The 18,032-nt window shown below is 45.5% G+C and overlaps 1 protein-coding gene across 4 annotated transcripts in view; it reads right to left on the bottom strand.

Moving 5' to 3' along the window:
- PIP5K1B (phosphatidylinositol-4-phosphate 5-kinase type 1 beta) overlaps positions 1–18,032 on the bottom strand; it is a 293,599-nt gene that overhangs the window by 234,467 nt on the left and 41,100 nt on the right. The gene's annotated exons all lie outside the window — the stretch shown is intronic.

The raw sequence follows: 18,032 nt of genomic DNA, 5'->3' as shown, positions 1-18,032 counted from the left end.
AATAATTATAGTGAGAGGCAGATAGAAAGATCTATCCAAAAGAGTGGACTGAAATGCAAATTAATATAGTCCAATTTTTTTTTTCTATTTTAATGAGCATGTTCTCAAGGATATTATGATTCTGTATTCAGAAGAATGACATTCCCAACTTTCAACCACCTGCTCAGCAGAGAGAAACACACACACACACACACACACACACACAGAACTCGGGCAAACATTCATGGTACTTTGTTGACAGGTAAAGAAGGGGAAATAAACAGGTAATACATCCCTATTTTCTTCACAGGGACACGGCCTCTCTGTCATTCCATGGATGGGAACAGGGTCCTAGGTAAGAGAACCTTCCACACTAATCAGCTTTAACCAACAGCGGGAGATTAAGGTGGGCTTCCCTGGAGAGTAGTCATCTGAGGTCACTACTGAGCCTGAATTCCTTGATTCCTGCCTTCTGTTGACTGACGACTCCCTGTCTTGGAGAAGGTAAAGGGAGAAGAAGAGTAAAACGGACTCGCTCCCAAACCACTAGCAAAAACTATGAAACATCAGAGAACCGCAATGTGGTATGCAGAAATACAGTCCCCCACCCCCCGAGATGGTCACGTCCTAATCCCCAGAACCTGAGATGGTCACGTTCTAATCCCCAGAACCTGTGACCATGGTGTGACCATGCCAAGGCTGGGAGGCAGAGATTAAGGATGCAGGTGAAATTAAGGTTGTTCATCCGCTGACCTTAAAACAGGATTCTCTGCTGGGCCCCGTGTAATCACAGGGTCCTTCAAATGCAAGAGGGAGGCAGAAAAGCTCATTCTGAATGACAGGATGTGAGAAAGACTCCACGAGGCCTTGCTGGCTTTGAAGATGGCAAGAGGCCCTCAGCCAGGGAATGCTACCCGCCTCCCAAATCTCAAATAGGCAAGACAACAGATTCCGAGCAGAGCCTCCACAGAGAAAGGCAGTCCTGTTGACACATTCATTTGAATCTCCTGAGATCAAATTTGGGCTTCTGACCTCTGGAACTATAAAGATAAATTTGTGTTCTTTCAAGCCACTAAATCTAGGGGAATTTGGTAATCAGCCACAGGAAGCAAATAAAGGCCATTTCATGAGAAAAGAGATAAATGAATTCTATAATTTCGACAGCATGTGAACATCTAATCCCCCAAAGGAGAGCCAAGAGCTCCCATGGACCGTCATACATGATGTGACTATTCCCTTTCCTACCCTCTATGTCTCATGAACTGTAACATTTAACCATTATTTATTTTACAGAAATGGTCTGAAATACATTCAAATTGGTGTGGCATTTTGAGGCTTCCTGCATCCAAGATTCATAATATTTTATATGCATCAAAGGGACCTCAGCAAAGAACATATGGTCCATTCCCTATAACTAATTTATAAATGAAGACTTCCAGGCCAACAGTATTATACTCGAGGTCACATGGCCAATTATCACAGGGCCAACAAGAGTCCTTTCTCAAGCCAATTCTCCTCCAATCCCCTAGGCTACTAATAACTAGGATGACAAGCTATGCACAAAACTAAAATGGCACTTGAAACATATATATAGAATGGAGGTGAATTTTTAATTTTATTTCATTTTAAACATTTTTAAAAACCCGGCTCGCTTCTGTTACAAGGGAACTTTTATGTAAGTTTGGAACAACCTGGAAATCTGAGTCTACTTTTTCAACTGCAAGCTTATGAAATCTAAATAAAGACCCAGTATTTTCAATGAAAATCTAGATTTAGAGGATTGAGTGTGAAGAAAAAATATAAAATGTATCACTAAGGATTCATGTGACTATTGAACTAATATTTTGATATATTAGATGAAATGTAACTACTATAAAATTTAAAGTAACAAGTGCCTCTCACTGTATTTCTAGCCGAGAGTGCTATTCTAAAGAAATAGACTGGGACACATGTGCATTTTAACCTGAAATTCCAGAAAATGGAAACACAGGCAAAAATGTAAGATATTTGCTTGATGTGAAGAAGAAATTATAGAGGGAGCATGTGGCAGAAGATGGTACGTACACATGATCAGAATCTCCAAACTTTGTAAAAAGGTCCAAGACGAAAGAAAATTCTTTTTCTAATTTTATTTTTAATCAACTGGAATGCCAGGAGGACTGGAACAAAACAATGTTACAAAATCACTCTTCCTAAAACTTCCCCTGTTTGTTGGTTGGCTCTTAATTTACAGACGACCTTGCAGAACAACTGTAAACTACCGATGAATCCACAGACCACGGAGCAGCCACTACACATTTTTAGAAAATCTATTTCTTCCACAAATGTGTCATGCTGGCAAAAATGAGAATACCAGCAATTCACAAATCTTTGCATTAAAATTTCTATTTCAAGCTCTCCCACCAACCCCCCCCTTTTTTTTATTTTGGCTTTGGTAATGGATCAGCTATAAGTTTTTAGAACTAATATTATACCACAGCAGGAGATATGCTGATCTGTCAAACAGAGTTCTTCAAAAATATTTATGTAAAATATCACGCAGCCAAAGGCCCTTAAAAAAAAAAAAATCCCTGGAATTTGGCCTTAGGAGTCAGACAATTTATGCCACCTTCCTCCTTCCGCTCTTCTTGTGCGGATGGGAGCAAGTCTATGCAGGTAACACCCCAGGAGTGTCCCACCTGATCGAAGACGTCAATGTGAAATCTGCACCGCGGCTCAGGGCAAAGGAGTGTTTGGTTTGCGGGACCCTAAGCCTCCCAGAGGTCCTGCGGGATAATCTCAGCTTTGCTTTTCAGGCTCTCTGAGGTCACCTGGGTCGGTCAGTGTTTCAGGATGGTGGTGGACTGGGCGGAGGTCAACCCCCGGGACTCGTCCTCACGACCCTGGCTGTCTCTAAGACTGCACAGATCAGCTCTCACCCCAGATCTCCACAGCCCAACCGCCCTGTTCTCCTGCGTAAACCCCCCACAGCAAGGAAACACACAGGATTACAGTGTTGAGATGAAAGCGCCTGTATTGACAGGATGACGGCAATTACACAGACGAAGGAAGAACTACGGTAAACGCCAACATCAGTTCTCTCTCGCAGTAGGATTAGATTCCTTACGCTCTGCAGTATTTTCCAAGTTTTGCAGGGAGAAACGTGAATTACCTATACAAGCTAATTTTCCCTTTTTCTTGGTGGTGGTTGAGGGTAGAGAGTTAACAAATAAAAAGGGCCCCTGTTACTAAGGTACGTGAAAGCATTCTGCATTCGCATGTCCCTTGGACAGCAGCGTACGGTACGTTCCGTGAACTGCTCATGATGTCATCAACCAGAAATAGACTCACAAATGTGCCTTCAAAAGCGCCACTACTAACCCAAAAAGTAGGAGCAGTATGAAAGCCAAATACAGATTCTTTAGGACACTGCGTCAAAAACTAATGATGTATTTTATGGCGACTAACATAACACAATAAAAATATAAAAATAAAATAAAATTTAATTAAAAAAAAAAAAAAAGGAAAGCAGTCTCCAAAGACAGACGCAATAAAAACTAAAATGTGTTCTTTGAAGTAGGAGCAAAACGTAACCAGCTGAATGACACCGTGCTTCTAAGGTCTTAATAATACTGCATAAAAAAAGTTAAGGCCTTACATTACATGAATTTCTACCCACCCTTCTAATTTGAGTATGATATATTCCAAATTGTTTCTTTTAAAAAAAAATTATTTGACAGGCAGAGATCACAAGTAGGCAGAGAGGCAGAGAGAGAGAGGAGGAAGCAGGCTCCCTGCTGAGCAGAGAGCCTGAAGCGGGGCTCGATCCCAGGACCCCAGGATCATAACCTGAGCCGAAGGCAGAGGCTTTAACCCACTAAGCCACCCAGGCACCCCTCCAAATTTTTTCTTTTACAGATATTTAAGAGTTCGGCGGTGCATAGAGTACAAGTACAAGTCACCTAGGACCTAAAAGAAAAGGTATTTATTTATAAAACTTATCCGTCACCTTTTAGTCACAGAACTCCAGGCAAATACAGTTACTGTTTCCAGAGTGGAACTGTTAGACGTCAAGAAGGCCACACACCAATAACTTATTATCAACTATACCTTATTTGGAGAAGAAAGAGACTGGATTTGCCAAGGTACTGTAGGAAGAAAACCACAAATCATGTGTGATGGCAAAACACTAGTGACATTCCCTTTGAAGTCAGAAACTGGATAAGGATGCTTCCTATCACTTCGGTTATTTGAATATTTTTCTACAAGTGTCTGCCAAAGCAGTACAGAATTATAAATAATGGGAAGTAAAAGATGTAATGAACACTATTTGGAAATATAATAATCAGTCCACTTCATCAAATCCAGTGGAATCATCAAAAAAAAAAAATCAGAGCCAAAGCATAACAATTAATAGTGTCCTTAATTTGTAGAAATGACCACCTAGAAATATAATGGGGGCCATATCCACATTTATAAAAAAAAAAAAAAGTTAGCCAATAAATAGGAATACATTTAAAGAGAGGGACAGACAGCCAACAAGGAAACCCACAAAACATTAGTGTGGGACACAAACGAGACTCCAAGAAACGAAATCTTGTGCGATCCTACGTACTGTGAAAGTGTAATTGTGAAGATTACAATCTCCCCCCAGTAAATTCCAAAAGTAGTTCTGTTACCATTACTACCTCCTTGGACATTTTCTCTAGGACTTGATAAAATTACTCTAAATTTCCTTTAGAAGAATTGCCAAAAACAGTCAACAAATCTGAGGGGAAGAGGATGAATAACTGGAGACTACATGACCAGATATGTCACCAAAGTGTGCGGAACTGAACAGCGACGGGAACTGAAACGCATTCAGTTCCTAGCAGCAAACTGTTTAAGGATGGTCTAGAACTCCGCATGTAATTCACACAACATTTCAAATCAACACAAGAAAGATGAATGATTAAATCAGGTTGGTTAACTGGCTATTCATTTTGGAAAAGATGAAGTTGGATCCCCATCTCTCATCTGACCCCAAAATAAATTTCAGATGCAGGAGAATTTAAGAATGAAGCCACCAAAGCACTAGAAGAAAATTAAAGTAAGATTTATGTAATAATGGGGTGCAAGAGACCGACGCATGACAGAGGCCAAACCTCTACAGAAAAGTGTTATTCAATTTGAGAGCATAAAATGTCAATCTTTGAGAAAATCTACTAAACACAAAACCAAAAGGCAGGCAAACTGAAGAAAATACTTGCAACGTACGGCAGAAAGGAGTCTTACAACCTTAACCAAAAAAGAGTTGGTATCAATTAACTTAAAATTTTGCTTTTAAAAATAGGCAAGCGACATGAGACAATTTATGAAGAAATGACACAAATGGCCAAAAATATTCAAATGTACCTAAAGTCAAACATATGCACATTAAAACAGGAGTTAGTGCTTTTAAATATCAATGTGTCCAAGATTTTTAAAAAGTGAATACAACAAGTGTTTTAAAACAAGGAGGGAATTGGTCAGTCCCACTGCCGGTCTAAATCTAGATAGATACTAGTTTTCCAGAGAAAAATGTGGCCATGTGCATTTAAAAAACACTATCATGGGTGCCTGGGTGGCTCAGTTGGTTAAGCCGCTGCCTTCGGCTCAGGTCATGATCTCAGGGTCCTGGGATCGAGGCCCGCATCGGGCTCTCTGCTCAGCAGGGAGCCTGCTTCCTCCTCTCTCTCTGTCTGCCTCTCTGCCTGCTTGTGATCTCTCTCTGTCAAATAAATAAAATCTTAAAAAAAAAAAAAAAACCACTATCATTTTGTAACCCGCACTGATCCCGTAATCACATTTTAAGGAATTTATCCCATGGAAATGACTAGAGATGTTTAAAGCTTATTTATAGTATTTATTACATTTAATGATTAAAACACATTTCCAGCACTAATAATCCATACACATTATGCTATGCCCACTAAAAATGCAATCATTAGGGGCACCTGGGTGGCTCAGTGGGTTAAGCCTCTGTCTTCAGCTCAGGTCATGATCTCAGGGTCCTGGGATCGAGTCCCGCATGAGGCTCTCTGCTTAGCGGGGAGGGGAGCCTGCTTCCCCCTCTCTCTCTCTGCCTGCCTTTCTGACTACTTGGGATCTCTCTGTCAAATAAAGAAAATCTTTTTAAAAGTGCAATCATTAAAAACGTTAGAGAAAACTAGTGACAGAAGATATGTACATGCCATCTCAAGTTTTTAAAAACATGTATTTTATAAATATTTATTTATATATTTTTATACATTTCATATATTTTATATTTTATTTATTATGTATCATACATATTGTATATTTTTATGCTATATGTTCTATATAAATATAAATATAGATATTTTTAAAGTAAACTCTACACCCAAAGTGGGGGGGCTGAACTCATGACCCGGAGATTGGGAGTCACACACCCATCTTGTTTTTAAGAAGTAGATTGTAAAGCAGTATGTCCCTTATGATTCTTTAAGAAGATGTGCAAGTAAATGCACACAGGGAAGACTAAAGGATACCTATGAAAACTGTTAAAATTATTATAAGTTGTGAGGTTGAGAGATTTTACCTTCTTTTATTATGCATATGTTCTAAATTTTCTGCATGAGTGACGTATTCCTTTTCTACTACTAAGTTTGTAATTTTTAGGCAAAGCAGATTACAGGAGATTTTCCCGGGAGAAGACTTAATGAAGAGAAGAACCGGAAACGGCAGACCGGAAGCCTCTCGTAGCATTACCTTAGCCATCACGCTCAGGCACTGGATTTTATTTTTAGGGAATCTTTAGTGCCCACACTTTCTCCCGCTGCCTGCTCTGCCTGGGTAGTTTCCGTTTTTTAAAATTTGTTTTCTTTCCCCTTTGTTTTCACCGAAACAAAATAAAACAAACCAAAAACCTACCTTGTTTATTTTGGACACAGCTGCTGTCCCCATTTTTATGTTCCCTTGCTGAAGATCCTGCTTCTTACAATGGCCCTTTCAAACTTTCTAGACTCAACCCATCATACTTTGTTATACTGACCTTTTTTAAAAAAGATTTTATTTATCTATTTGACACAGAGAGAGAGATTGCAAGTAGGCAGAAAGGCAGGCAGAGAGAGAGGGAGAAGCAGGCTCCCTGCTGAGCAAGGAGGCCTGATGTGGGACCCGACCCCAGGACCCCAGGACCATGACCTGAGCCAAAGGCAGATGCTTAACGGACTGAGCCACCCAGGCGTTCCTGTTATACTGAACTTAAAGTGACAGTAGAATTCTTCTCCAAATTCCAGTTAACACCCTTTCCCTCCTCTTCCATGGCCATATTCCTTCCTTCCACATTCTTTTCCAACTACTGCCAAGAAAACAGTATGAGGTATAAAATTAGGATTTATATAAAGAACCTGCAGTTCCGCCCCCCACCCCCGTCAACATGTTTCTTCAGCTCAAACCCGACCAACCAGCTAATCACTAAGTGGGCAGGTGGCATCAAAAGGAACCTCAGAAGGACACCTAGTCCAGTCCCTGGCCCCTGTAGCGGGGAAGCACCACTTCTCCCCCTTGATAGGTGCACTAGCAGAAACTCCGAGAAGAACTGGCTGAAACACACATTAGTTACGTGGTAGCAAGAGAAGGAATGGAACATGGGTCTTACATTTCTAGAAACAGGATTTTCCACAGAATCGGGTTGTCAGATTCTTGAGAGAGAGGAAAGAAAGTAGAACAAAAAGGAGACCAAATCATATTCCAATGGCTACGGCGGAATGAACTACCTACAGATGTTTTCACAAAATATGAAGTTAGAAAACTGCACCCCGGGAACAGAGGGAACCCTGTGCACTATGGGTGGGATCGCAAATGGGTGCGCCGCTGGGGAAAACAGCATGGGGGTTCTTCAAAAAATGAGAAAGCACTACAGCAAGATTCAGCAATTCCACTTCTGGGAATACACCTGAAGGAGATAACACCGTACGTCCAAGACACAGCTGCACCCACATGTTCCCAACATTATCTACGACAGCCAAGTGTGGAAACAACCTAAGTTTCCACCAGCGAATCAGTGGACAAAGAAGATGTGGTGTACACACACACACACACACATACACACAGACGCATACATGTACACAGAGATACATATGGAGACACAGACACATACATGTACAGACACACATGTACACACAGAGACACAGAAACATACATGTACACAGACACACATACACACAGACACATGTACACACAGAGACACAGACACATACATGTACACACAGACACACACGTACACACCGACACATGCACACACCAGACACACCCACATACATACCCACGTACACACACACACACAGAGTGCTACTCTACCATAAAAAGGAAAAAATTCTTCCATTTAAGACAACAAAGGTGGACCTTGAGGCATTATGCTAAGTGAAAGAAGTCCTATACTATATGATCTCATTTATATGTGGAATCTAGAAAGAAAGAAACAAACAAACAAAATCATAGAAAAAGAGGCCAGACTTGTCTTTGCCAGAGGTCGGCTTTGGGGGATGCAGAACTGGATGCAGGTGGTCAGAAGGCACACACTCTCAGTGATCAGATAAACAGGAACTGGGGAGGTAATGTGTCATGTGATGACTGTAGCTCACACAGCCATATGGTACCCTGGAAAGTTGTTAAGACAGTATTTACTAAGGGTTCTTATCACAAGGAAAACACCAATTCTTTTTCTTTTGCTGTATCCAACAGATACTAATGAAACTTCTTGCTGTCATCACTGCATGATATACATAAGTTAAATAATGATGCTGCCTACTTTACAATTACAGGCGGTTGTAGGTCAATCACGTCTCGATAAAACTGGGTGGGGCAGGGAAGACACAACACCTCTGCCTTGCCACTACCTGTATGAGTGACACAACTCTCTGGGCCCAGGTCACTCAACTCAGAGCACAGTGAACTTCAAGATCGCTAATATGGCGCAGTTCAAATTCACTTCCACTAACCTATTACATCCTCAAGTTACGGCAACACAGGAAATAGCATACATTCCATTCAAGCCCCATTTATTGGGCAGCTACCATGGGCAAGATACTATGATGGATACTGTGGGGATACAGCACTGGCTTCTGCCTATGTAACCAATACAGAAGGACTGAATTTTATTAACAAGCCACCAGGCACCAAGTGTTGGCTCTCGGACACATTCAACTCTTAATACACTTGTAAAGTTAGAGAGAAGTTATTCCATATGGACTGACCTATGGATTCATTCATTCATTGATTCATTCTGAGAAAGAGCAGAGCAAGCGAGCACGCACTAGAGGGATACTGGGGAAGAATCCTCAAGCAGACTCCCAGCTGAGCGCAGAGCCTGATGCAGGACTTGATCCCACAGCCCATGAGATCATGACCTGAGCTGAAACCAAGAGTCAGATGCTCAACCAACTGAGCCACCCAGGTGCCCCAAGACTGCCTTATTCTTCAGTAATGGTCTTGAAGAGTAGACAAGGAGACGGGAGATCTGGGTTTTAGCTCTGGCACCGTCAGAAATTTTTTTATGTTCATTTTTAATAATTTCATGTATTTAGTTATTTAGAGAGACAGTGTGCATATGAGTGGGGAGGAGGCAGAGGGAAAGGGAGAGAGAATCTCAAGCAGACTCTGCACTGGGCACAAAGACCCACTCAGGGCTCAATCCCATACCCCAAGATCAGGACCTGCATAGAAATCAGGAGTTGGATGCTCAACTGATTCAGCACCCCCAGGTGCCCCTGGAAATTCATTTTTAGAGAAAAGAAGGTGGTAAAATTCACATAACATCAAACCAACCATTTTCAAGTGAGTGATTCCATGGCACTCGGCACCATGACGGTGTGGTGAGATCGCCACCTCCGTGGGCTCCAGGGCTTTCTCCTGGCGGGGCAGCAGGAGATGTTCTGTTCCTGGCTCCCACCATTTCCCAATCAAGTCTTTGACTCCCGAGGACCATCTGCAGTCATTCAGCATCACTGGGCAACTCGTTCTACTCCATCATCCAATAAAAGCCCAGCTCAGCATCTACCAGGCTGGTGAAGAGCCATACTATTACCCACAAAAGTCAATCAATGGGACCATCGAGAATAGCTAATTCATCACTTTTTTTAAATAGCTGGACTTTTATTACCCGAATTAGACACCGCCTCTACTTCAATCTGCGTTTATGAAAGTTTGCACAGAGTACTCCCAGCTCGCAAGAGGCCGGCTCACGGGCCCTCTGTGTGACTCGCCTTCTGCAGGCAGAGCTCGTCAGAGCAATGTTTGCATGTATCTGAAACAGACAATTACAATTACCATAAATATGTACATATAACCTCAGAATTTTTCTACATACTAATTGGAAAATGTAACCACCAGCCTTTTCTGAGGATTTACGACGCTCTAGACACAAGTCTAAATGCTTTTGATGTGTAATTTCATTTAATTCTCACGAAGGTCATGAGGAGGGTGGGGCTTGGAGACGTTCAGCAACTTGCCCCAAATCATCCACGATATACGTGGAGAGTCAGAATTAAAAAGATTGCCTGTTTGACGTAAGGAGCAGTGCCCTGACGTGGTACACATGCTCCTTCCCCCGGACTGCACTGCTCATAATCATCCCCGAACCAGTCCCATGAAGAATTCCCACGGCAGCTGGGATAAACCAAAGCCGCAGGGCTTAACCTTCAAAAAGACACTCCCAGACAGTTGGTGGAGAAGGAGCAGAGGTTCAGGACCTGTGAAAGAATCGGCTATTCCAGCTGTCCACCGTGGAGCCACATTAGCAAACGGCGGTTTCCATCCACAAAGACATTTTCATTCGCCCCCGTGAAAATATTAAAAAATGTTCCCACCCCAATCCAGACCGCATCCTGTCCCCGGCGTCCATCGAGCACTCCCAAGCCCTCCCGCCTGAGACTGCGTGTTTCCACCCGCCTCTGTGCTCTTCCATTCACTTATTCATGATGTGTATTATTAGGATTCTGTGCTAGAATGCAAGCTCATTGAGAACAGGAAATCTTTGTTGTTATTCACTGGTATCCCCCCAGTGCTTAGAGACACAATGGCTCAAACCACAGTCGGAGCACATTCCTCTTCCTTACAAAAGTAGACGATGGTATCTATTCAAAACACTTTCTAACATTTCACCAAAGACTGCTAAACGCTGCTAAATATTTCGCACTTTTGAATAGAGACACTGACACATCTCTAAGTGGATGCCACAGCCACGTCACCAAGGAGAAAGCTGCAATTACAGGATAATAGGACCATCCCTGGCAGATGGAAGGGGGTTTTTCTTGTGGTTACAGCTCAGCGAGGGGATTATCTGAAGAGTTCAGTGAGTGAGCTCGGCGGACCAGGCAATCCAAGCATGCAAGCCAAGCCAGGATTCCCCAACTCTTAGGCGCAGCGTTGGGGGGCCGGGGGACAGAAGGGGCAGATCACGAAAGAAGGATGTTTCATTGCAAACACTGAGCTTTATCAGACAAGCTACTGTTTGGGAAAGGTTTTAAAGACCCATGTCGTTTCTATCATGGAAATGACACAAAATAGCGTAATAAACTAGTGTGGCAGAGCATGGGTTAATAAGGGCTTTCCTTCATTCAACACTCTCCTAGGTACGCGGCACTCTTTTCAGATCTTTGTGTACATCACGAGAATACCTTCGTGACCACCCTGTGATGTAGGTACCATTATTATTGTCGAGATAATGAAACTGAGGCTCAGAGAGGTTGTCTAACCTACTTGGGAACACACAGCTCTGGAGTGGTACTGCAGGGATCGAACCTAGGTTAGTGGTTCTCTGCCCCGGGGGGTATCTGGCAATGTCTGGAGACTTTTCTTGTTATCACAACTGGAAAGAAGGTGCTCCTAGCACCTAGTTGGGTAGAGATGCTTCAAAACATCCTACAAGGCAAAGGATAGCCCCACAACGAAGTATCTGGCCCCGGATGTCAACAGTGACCAGGTTGGGAAGCACGGCTCGGGAGCTACCACTTCTAACCCGTGGATGCGAAGTCTGAGAAACGCCGTCTCTAACAGGAGGACAGAAGGGAGAAAAGCTCAGGGCACAGCTGAAGTGCACGTGTTTCCTGAGACACTGCACACATGATGACAGACTCGGTGGCGTCAAACGACACAAATGTATTCCTTCACCCCTCTGGAGTCCGGAAGTCCAAAACCAGGATTACCAGGGCTGAAACCGAAGCGTCAGCGGCGCCATGCTCCCTCGGCAGGTTCTATGGGAGAGGTCAGCCCTTGCTTTTTCCAGCTTCTAGATGTTTCCGGCACTGGCACTCCTTGGCTGGTGGCCACATCATTTCACTTTCTACCTCCACCTTCTCACAACCTTCTCCTCTCTGTGTCTATGTACCAACCATGCACACTTGTCTCCAGGTGTCGCCCCCCACCCCCAGCCTCTGGTATGAGGAGCTCTGTGATCCCAGGTAGGCCCATACAGACTATCCAGCATGACCTGCTCATGTCCAAGTCCTTAAATTATTCGCACCAGCCAAGACTCTCCCCCCGCCAAATACGTAACACAGGTTCCAGGGATTAGGAAATGGCTATTTCTGGAGAGCGATTTTTCAGCCTGCCCCGAGTAGATAACATCACTTCCAAGAGGGCACTTTAAGTCACGTGCCCAAGGACCCATGTCTAACACTCGGTGGAGGTGGGACTTGAACCCAGCTGTGTCCACCTCTGAAGCTCATTCTCTTTATAACACGCCACCTTCAAAGGCTGAAGAACAGACCTTAAACCAACAGGTCCCCACCGAGGGAGGGGGGTCAAGAAATACCCACATGGGCTTTTAAGCTCTTCCAGTAAAAACCATGAAATCCCACATGTCCATGATGAGAGATTCTTGGCAATACTTGCATCCATTTATTCCCTTGACATACTCTAATGAACCTTTCTTGTTTCCAAGGAGGGGTCTTCTTTCCAAAATATTAGTTGTAATCCTTGTATAGAACAGGCTATGGCTTTCTTCTGGAGTCCTGAGTAATATGCAACAGACTACAGCTTTAACTGAACAAGGACCTTTAGGATTTGTACATTATAACGGACTGAAGCCCCAAGCTTCCTAAGAGAGGAAGGTATGGCCAGTGAAGAGGGTAGGTCTGTAGGTGGGTCAAGTGCCAAAGCTTTCATAACCCCAGGAATTTCTGACATTAAAAATACTGGGTTTCGGAGCGCCAGGGTGGCTTAGTGGGTTAAAGCCTCTGCCTTCGGCTCAGGTCATGATCCCAGGGTCCTGGGATCGAGCCCCGCATCGGGCTCTCTGCTCAGTGGGGAACCTGCTTCCCCTTCTCTCTCTGCCTGCCTCTCTGCCTGCTTGTGATCTCTGTCAAATACATAAATAAAATCTTTAAAAAAAATACTGGGTCTGCAGCCAGAAGGAAATACTGACACCTGCTACCACATGGGTGAGCCTTGAAAACATATGCTAAGCAAAAGAAGCCAAACCCAAAGGATACATTGTGTGATTCCATTTCTATGAAATACCCAGGACAGTCCAATCCACAGAAACAAAAAGCAGATTAGCTGCCCAGGGCTACGGGGAACAGGTTCTAGGGAGTGACTGCTTAGAGACAGGTGGTTTTATTTTGGAGTGATGGAAATGTTTCAGAATTAGATGGTGGAGGCTGCCACTTTTTTTTCACTTTGCAATGGTGAGACGGAGCTTGTGTGAATTTCACCCCAATGAAAGTAAGAATAAGTAGAGGCCTCTATGCTAAAGCAAGCGACCTTGGAGCAGACAAACCACTTCTTTACAATGTAATAGGCAACTATATTCTGGTTCAGACCCTGGAGCTCCGATCCTGGTGGACAAATCTGGATTTATTTTACGTGACCCTGGAAGGAATCCATCTTCTGCTACTCTCTCTTTGTTGGGCTTTGACAAGGAGGCTTAAGGAACTGGAGTCAAAAAAGTCCATATTCACTTTTTAACTTTCGCCAAGAAACTACGAAATACTTGCTGTTAAAAAAAGGGGGGGGGGCACCTGGGTGGCTTAGAGGGTTAAGCCTCTGCCTTCGGCTCAGGTCCTGACCTCAAAGGTCCTGGGATTGAGCCCCACATCGGGCTCTCTGCTCAGCAGGGAGCCTGCTTCCCCATCTCTCTCTGCCTGCCTCTCTGCCTACTTGTGATCTGTCAAATTAAATAAAATCTTAAAAAAAAAAAGTTATATCATGCTGACCTTACAGTCGGGCGATATCCCGAATCCACACTTTACCTCCTGTGCTCCTAAAATAAGGTGCCGACTTGCCTTTTCCCATAAAAGAGCCCAACGAGAGAATAAAATGAAAATGTTCGGTTGACTCTGGAGCACATGTCAAATATAAGACATTACCAGTCGTGTAAATAGTGATCACCATCCAAAAGCCAGCATCAGGAGAAACGCGGCCATGTTGGAGAGAACGCTCTGAAGACGTCGCAGTCACCACTAACCAGTGAAACTGATGGTCTGTTACTGTATGATCAACACACAGTAATTACGGAACCGACTGTCAACAGCTGCGGTTTCCATTGGATAATAACCAGATAGGACACACCAGAAGAATGTGTACTCAGGAGATAAGACTCTCTCCTCCTGAAGCAAGTCTATGCACAGGTCAGCGCCCCGGAGAGTCTGGGCTGCCCCGAGGGGCCTCAAACGGAGGAAAACATGTCAAAGGAAGAATGTGAGGTTCTTGGACTTGGGGTGGGGTGAGGAAGGTCTATGGAGTGACAGGGGGAAAGGAGGAAAGAGAAGGCAACCGCCCAACCTAGTTCAAGCCTGCCACCTTCCTTCAAAATCCGGCTTCTGCTTCTCCCCGGGGAGGAAGACCTTCCCATCAGCCATGAACTTCCAGCCATGCAGGTCAAGGACAGGGATACACTGTTCTCCTGCTGCTGCTGCAACTGCAAGAAAAACGCTCTTGCTCTGTGCCATGCGAGACGGGCTCTGGACTCTTCATCCCACACCAAGGCTAAGCTGCTGTGGGCCTGCTCTGAGGGCAGAGGACAGCTGGGACAAGAGGGACAGCAGAGGAGACAGAAGAGGAGCAGCCCAGGATGGAGCTGGGAGTGCAGAGCTCTGGGCCATGCTGGCCATTAAGTTAGGGAGCCCACACCTAACTTCTCCTCCTTGGTGTACTTATCTGTAAAATGAGGTGATGGCCCTACTCTGCTAGCCTTAAACCAAGTGGACTGAAGTGAGAGTTGGTAGGGGGGTGGCGGGGGGTAATAATGACCAGAAAAGTATACCCCAGAAGTTAAGGCTCTTCTCCATACTGCCTAAACTCTACCCGAGCGTCCCATGTGACCACGCCCCACACCCCCCCCCCCCGAAGATGAGCGTTCCCGTGAAAGCAGAGATCCATTTGGGAAATCAGAGCTTAAACCATGTTGACTTTTTCATTCGTGCCTTCATTCATTTACTCAACAAATATTTGGTGGGCACCAATTAGGAACATGTTGCTGAACAGAACAGGCAGGGCTTTTCCTTCATGGGGCTTACAACCTGATGGGAGAGAGAGAGGGATTCTTAATAGTCCATGTGATTTGTATTTTGAAAAGGTACCTTCCATACTATGTGCTAGGAAGGAAATAAAGAGGAGAATGCAGAGGCAGGGACTTAAGGGGTGATCTACTTAGGTGGTGGTGGAGGGGGAACAAGAAAGTCTTTTCTGGGGCATCCTGAAAGCTCAGAGGGAGCCAGCATTGCAAAGAAGGAACAGGGAGCTGGCAGCGAGCTCTCGGCGGGGAGATTCGGCGTGAGCCCAGGCCCTGCGGCAGGAAGGTCAGGAGAGGAAGAGGCTAGAGCAAGGAAGGCAGGACACCTGGAACCCTCTTTTATGGTGTGTGTCTTGTGAACCTTCCAGAGTAGGGCGTAGGATAAGCACTGCTTCCCAAAAAAGTATCCCAGGATGGTTAACACGGACATGTCCACTAAGCCCCTAAGATAAGACTAGGTATCTGATTCAAAGCGAAGTGCCAGGCCTGGATACTGATTTGGCCAAGTCACTGATTTGGACCTCACCCACAGGGAGGGTGCAAACGTGTCAGGCCTCCGGAGCCTAAAAGGAGGAATGACTGAATCAGGGCATCTGCAGTCTCGTCCTAGAGCAGAAGACTAGGGAAGAGGTGGGAGTCCCTGCCGGACCCTCTGCAGCCCAGGGAGGGGCTTCACAGGGGTCGGCTGGGAACCACGAAACCCCATCGTGCGAGAGACACCACCAGCTAGCTGGTGACGGCCGGCTGAACGCTGACCGACAAGCCAAAGGACACAGAACCGCCACTGGGATTACACCGCGATCCCTGAATGCGAGGGGACAAAGGATGCGGCAGCCTCTGCCATGGCCCAGACTTGGAGTCACGCCAAGAGCCTGCGTATGGGGTTCTGTCAGGCTCCGCCGGCCAAGGGCCAGGGGGACAGCAATGGGACTCAGCAGACACAACAAATGGGCCAGTGGTCTTTTTCCAGAGACGGAGACAGCAGGAGCAACGAGCAGCCAAACCAAGGCGGCTGGAGGCAAGAGGTCCCCGAGGACAGGGTGAGGCCATCTCCGAGGAATCCCCCCAAGCAGGCTTCTAAGAGCCACGAGAATGAAGTCAGGAGCTCCGATGATGACAACGTGATACTGGACACTTACGTATGTGGCGCATTAAAATGGGACGCTTTATAAAGCAAGAGTCGTCGGAATGCTCATGTGATGGGTTTTCCTCCAGAAACCGGGGAAACGGCTTTCTGGCTGAGTAACTTTTAATGGGAGAGCGAGCGCCAGAGCCAGGCTGTGTTTTGAAGGCGTCCTGTGACATCCGTCTGTCTGTCTGTCCGAGGCAAAGGACACCTGTCACCTCCTCGCGGCAGCGCGGTTCGTGGGAAACAGACGATGCAACATGAGGTCCGCCGTGCCTGCCCTTGAACACCAGGCTCCCCTCGGGACGCCGCCATCCCTCACGGAGTCAAGGAGGACCTTCCACCTCTGCAGTGACCGGGGGAGTGACCTCCTGTCCCCAGCAGACACTCGCAGGCCCCGTACCCTGTGGCTCTTCCAGAAACACAAACACGGTTCAGGGAGGGACCCCCATCCCTGCAGCTCCGATCCTCCTGCAGCAGGCTCCAACCGAGCTCCCCCATTTCAAGCCTCGTGAGTGTGGTCCCCAGGTGTCATCCTAAGAGGAATCCTTCCACGGGGATCCAGCGGAGAAGCCCAGACCCCCGACTCCCACCCAGCAGCGAACCCCAGGATACCAAGCACGAGACGGGGCCCAAGTCCCTGCATTCATTCTCGCCTTGTCATACGGGTCGCAGTAAAGTCAGACCGGGGTGGGGCATGATTGAATCTCCGTGGGCCCTTGACGATGAACACACACCAGCTGAGACGTTCCGTTACTAGAAGTAACGCTCACCCAATCCGTACCAGGTAGAACAGATTCTTCTTCACACGTAAGCCCTACTTCTTACAGGAGCACATTTAAAACCGAGCTCATGGTAAAAGATGTTTCTGGGGGTGCCTGGGTGGCTGGCTCAGTCAGTGAAGCATTGGTCTTCAGCTCAGGTCATGATCTCCTGGGATCGAGCCCCGCATCAGGCTCTCTGCTCAGCCTGGAGCCTGCTTCTCCCTCTGCCTCTGCCCTTCCCCCTGCTCGTGCTCATTCTCTCTCTCTCTCTCCCTCCCCATCTTTAAAAAATAAAAAAAAATTAAAAAAAAAGATGTTTCTCGGCCTGCTGTCCACTAGATTCTCAGACCGAAGGCAGGGACAGTGTCTCATTCATTTTGTGTCCCCTGAGGAATGTATGTACAGAAGAGGGTTCAAAAACCAATGGCTAAAAAGCAAATGAACAAATGAATGTATATCCTGGCTCACACTTTAAGCTAGATTCATGTGAATACTGCCATTAAATATGTGAGAGAGAGAGAGAGAGGGAGAGAGAGGGCGAGAGACAGGGGCCTGCTACCCACCACTGCTGACTACTCCATTCTATTCCCCACAGATGATTTGTGGTATGTTTACTTGAATCTTGTAATTGGATACCTCAGGGTCATCTGACACAAAACCCTCTCCTCAGGCTCGTCTTTCCACAGAGTCC

The sequence above is a fragment of the Mustela nivalis genome, assembly GCF_964662115.1.
Source record: "Mustela nivalis genome assembly, chromosome: 13".
Lineage (NCBI taxonomy): Eukaryota > Metazoa > Chordata > Mammalia > Carnivora > Mustelidae > Mustela > Mustela nivalis.
The sequence above is the reverse complement of the archived record's forward strand: the minus strand, read 5'-3'. Positions and strand labels throughout refer to the sequence as shown.